This window comes from Sciurus carolinensis, chromosome 9 (genome assembly GCF_902686445.1).
Source record: "Sciurus carolinensis chromosome 9, mSciCar1.2, whole genome shotgun sequence".
Taxonomy (NCBI): domain Eukaryota; kingdom Metazoa; phylum Chordata; class Mammalia; order Rodentia; family Sciuridae; genus Sciurus; species Sciurus carolinensis.
Window position 1 is genome coordinate 83,132,221 of NC_062221.1, and position 4,754 is coordinate 83,136,974.

The following is a 4,754-nucleotide window of genomic DNA, read 5'->3' on the forward strand; positions in this document are numbered from 1 at the left end:
AGGGATTTTCCCAAGGTCATGCAGCTACTGTGTAGCCTGACTAGAACGGACACATTGGTTTCCAGATCACATAGCACTATTCTCTTCATTGAAAACTGTCACTTTGATTTATATCAGAGGAAAACAACACCAGGAACAAACTGACAAGCTCATGGGAGCTGTGTTTCTCCAGACCATCTTCAAGTCTTCAGATTTTCCCATTTTAACGCTGACGGTAGGAAACAGTACTGCTTTGGCTTGGTCTGTGCTCTCTACCAAGAACCTGCTGTTTTTTCCCCTAAATGCCTCCGTGTGGCGTCTCACAGGTAATTGGAAACACTGTCCTGCCAGTTCCCACCTGGCACCTGTCATGACATTCTTTTTCTGCTCCGATTTTTAGCATGATGCACACAGCCAGGGTTTCCCACGCTTCATACCCATGGGATGGCACACCTGCAGAGCCTCTGGCTCCTAATGTGTATACCCAGCCAGCGCTGAGCACAGATGCCCACTTAGGACCCTGTTTTCTTTCCCAGCATTCCTGTAGTCCAGTAAGCCACTGATCAAGAGCCACTGGTGTACAGGTACACATAATAAGCTGGAATGGGGAAAGTGTCCTTCGTCTCTCCAACTCTAGCATCATGATCTGGAACACAGAGGACAGAGCACGGCTACCAGGATCCCTGGAGTGAAGCAGAATTAGCTACTTATTCCTTCTCTACAGCGCCAGGTGTCAGATCTGAATAGCAAGAACTGGTGGAAGAACTTGACAATCTGACCAGCAGCAACCACCAGGGCACAGGGGGGGAGTTGAGGGGGAAGGATGGAAAACCAAGGCACACCCACCCCCAACCCGCCCCTCTCCCATCACAGCATGCTCCCCAAATACCAACACAAAGCCTAATGTCTTAGAGCAAGCACTGACCCAAGGCCTGTTTTTCTTTGATCAGTGGGCCAAGAATGGTTTTATAGTTTTAAAATGGTGTAAAAGCAACAAGAACAAAAAAGAATAGCATGCTACAGAGACCTATATGACACCCAAAGCTTAAGTATTTACAATCTATCCCTTCACAGAGAAGGTTTGTCTTAAAGTGAAAACAAAATGCATCTATTAAAAATGTGAAATATGACAATGTACAGTATGAAATGTGAAACTACAATATAAGGCAGTTCCATTTCTTTCTGCAATGATATTAAAATCTTGCATTTTACATCATGATGAGCACCAATGCCTTCCCATGACAATACATCATTACCATATCAGATGGTGACTCTGCTTCCAACCATCCTGGCTCCATGCTGCTGCAACCTGCACAGCTGAACCTGAGAAACCAGTGAGGGGTGATGGGGGATTAAGAAAAAAAACACACACATCGATTTTGAGAGAAAACTGGGATCTTTCAGGTGGAACACTGCCCCCTGATGGAGAAATGGTGACTAACAAGCTGGCCCAACAAGTTTATTTTTATAGGGTCTCATAATCAAGACTTTAAGGACTATAGAGGCATTGTTCTTTGTGCACTAGAAAGTTACAGGGCTGAGGCAGAAGGCGGATATCGAGGAGCGGCTGGGTGGGCACCATGGCCAGAATCACCACCGTGGAGGCGGTGAAGCGCAAGATCCAGGTTCTGCAGCAGCAAGCTCATGATGCTGAGGAGAGGGCTGAGCGCCTCCAACGGGAAGTTGAGGGAGAAAGGCGGGCCGGGAACAGGCTGAGGCTGAGGTCGCCTCCTTGAACCATAGGATCCAACTAGTTGAAGAGGAGCTGGACTCTGCTCAGGAGCGTCTAGCTACTGCCCTGCAAAAGCTGAAGGAAGCAGAAAAAGCTGCTGATGAGAGTGAGAGAGGTATGAAGGTTATTGAAAACCGTGCCCTAAAAGATGAAGAAAAATGGAACTCCAGGAAATCCAACTCAAAGAAGCTAAGCACATTGCAGAAGAAGCAGATAGGAAGTATGAAGAGGTGGCTCGTAAGTTAGTGATTATTGAAGGAGACTTGGAACGCACAGAGGAACAAGCTGAGCTGGCAGAATCCTGTTGCCGAGAGATGGATGAGCAGATCAGACTGATGGACCAGAACCTGAAGTGTCTGAATGCTGCTAAAGAAAAGTACTCTCAAAAAAAGACAAATATGAGGAAGAAATAAAGATTCTTACTGATAAACTCAAGGAGGCAGAGACCTGTGCTGAGTTTACTGAGAGATCAGTAGTCAAACTGGAAAAGACAATTGATGATTTGGAAGATAAACTGAAATGCACCAAAGAGGAGCACCTCTGTACACAAAGGATGCTGGACCAGACTCTGCTTGACCTGAATGAGATGTAGAGCTCCCCAGTCCCGCCCTGCTGCTGCTCCTCCCTCTGACCCTGACCACCTGAGGACAGCCAGCCTGAAGCTGACCTTGAAACTGAGGGCTGATCTTTAACTGGAAGGCTGCTTTCTCCTTTCAACACCCCCTCAACCCCCACCCCCTTGTCTTTTTCACCAAACTGTCTCTGCCTCTTCCCAGAAGATTCCAGCTGGGCTAAAGGCTGAGCACTTTTGGGAACAACATTTAAGGGAATGTGAGCACAACACAAAGTGTCTTTAAAAGCATGTTGTGAGGTACACATTTTGTAATTACTTTTTTTGTTGTTACAGTAACCATTTGTAAAACATTCCAAATAATTTCATAGCTCTGAAGCAGCAATCTAATTCCTTTCTCACTTTTGGAAGGTAACTTTCCAGCCTAATCCCAATTGCCCTCTCTGTAGAGGAGGAAAAGAGGAATGGGCTTGCCTTACTGAAAGCCAAACAGAGCCCAGGGAAAGACTGTACTATAGGAACCTCATTGCTCTGTGCAAAGTACCAGTCAAATCAGAAAGGTGATTCCAAGAGGAGTTAGCCAAAAAACAAAAACCATGCTATTCAGGTTTTGTTTTGTTTTTAACTTTAAGGTATCTTTAGACAACTTTATTCTTATTTTTTACTTATTATTATTATTATTATTATTATTATTTTTCATCAGAAATGACCAAATCAAGATGGTGAGGAAACCTCTGAGACTTTTTGTTTTTGTGGTGCTGGGGATTGAACCCAGGGCCTCTTGCATGTTCCTCAGATGCTCTACCATTGAGCCATATCCTTAGCCCTGAGACCAAATTTTTCTCCCATCTCTACTCCCTTCCAAGTGTTCACAGAATGGATCATGGGCCCCTTAATCTTGAGGTGACCACTTAATTGCTCTCCTGCCTCCTTGAAAAAAAAAGAAAGAAAGGAAGGAAGAAAGAAAGGAAGAAAGAAAGAAAGAAAGAAAGAAAAGAGAGAAAGAGAGAGAGAGAGAAAGAGGGAGAGAAAGAGAAAGAGAGAGAGAGAGAGAAAGAGAAAGAGGGAGAGAGAGAGAGAAAAAGAGAGAGAGAAAGAGAGAGAGAGAAAGAGAGAGAGAGAGAGAGAGAGAGAGAGAGAGAGAGAGAGAGAGAGAAAGAAAGAAAGAAAGAAAGAAAGAAAGAAAGAAAGAAAGAAAGAAAGAGAAAATTAGGTTTTTGCCACTGATTTAGCCATATGAAACTCATCACCCTTTTCTGGGTCTGAAGCTGCTGTATCTAAATGCCATCTCATTGTGCTTTGTGTCAGTCAGTGCTGGAAAATCTTGAATAGCTTGTGTACAAAACTTTTTGAATTTTATATTATTTTGAAACTTTGCATCTTTGGGGCTGGGGTACCTGGCCACCCCATCTGACTGTGAGAGTCCTATAGTCTTGGGCTGGCAGTGTGCTGATCTTTCAAAGTTTCTTTCACAACCCAATCCCCACTTTTAGATGAGGTTTCTGTGAGGTCTGTTAGGTGTACATCCTGCAGCTTATTGGCTTAAAATGTACTCTCCTTTGTTGTGGTCTCTTTGGGGCCAGTTGGAGAAAGAGAAACCAATAGTGCAACTGTTTTGATACTGAATATTGACAAGTGTCTTTTTGAAATAAAGAACCAGTCCCTTCAAAAAAACAAAAAAACAAAAAACAAAAAAAAAAAAAAAGAAAGGAAGTTACAGGGCTAGGAACATTCTTGTAGCTATTTAACTGCTGCAATGCTTGGAGCTTCCTACAGCACTCAGGAAGCCCATTGTGTAAAGTTACTGTGAAGTGGGCAAGCTTGGAAGTAGCAGCGCTCGTGAAATATTGTAGTTGTCTCGTCATGCTAGAATTCTTTTATCCCCTGGAGCTTTGTGCCTGAGATCAAGATCAAAACTGATAAAAACTCTTGCACAGAGCCTCTTTGGGCAGGTCATCACCATAGCAACTGGCCATCCTGCACAGAAATACTCCCAGGCAGCAGGAGCTCCAGAACCATGAAGCAATCAGGGACCCCCAATCTCAGTCACCGCTCTCCACATCATGTTGCCTCTGGCTTTAGTGTCTCACCCTGCATTGGAGGGAGATTCCTTCCTCTCATATCCTGTCCCATTTTCTAAGCAAACAGAAGCATTTTATATTTAGTCTTCTCTTAGAATGAGGGAGCCCCTCTTCCAAGCAGAAGTCTTCGGAGTCATAGACACCAGTTCCTTGGCTATCCCAAGAAACAAATAGGTTTTAAGATGAGAACACAGCTTAGACTCAAATCCAGGCCATGCCACATGAGAAAATAGATTTGATTTCTATTTAATTTGATCTCAATTTAGTTTCAAATAAACCCAAAATATAAATATTGACTTCCTCTTTGGAAACAGATTTTCTTTGTGACCCGATGTCAATGTAAAATTTAGTAAAAACTTTCTTGGAAATGAGAGGATGATTATTTTTAGAT

The 4,754-nt window shown here is 43.5% G+C and overlaps 1 pseudogene; it reads left to right on the forward strand.

The window, feature by feature from the left end:
• The first annotated feature begins 1,547 nt into the window (after positions 1–1,547).
• Positions 1,548–2,303, forward strand: LOC124993010 (tropomyosin alpha-3 chain-like; annotated as a pseudogene).
• The last annotated feature ends 2,451 nt before the right edge of the window (positions 2,304–4,754 follow it).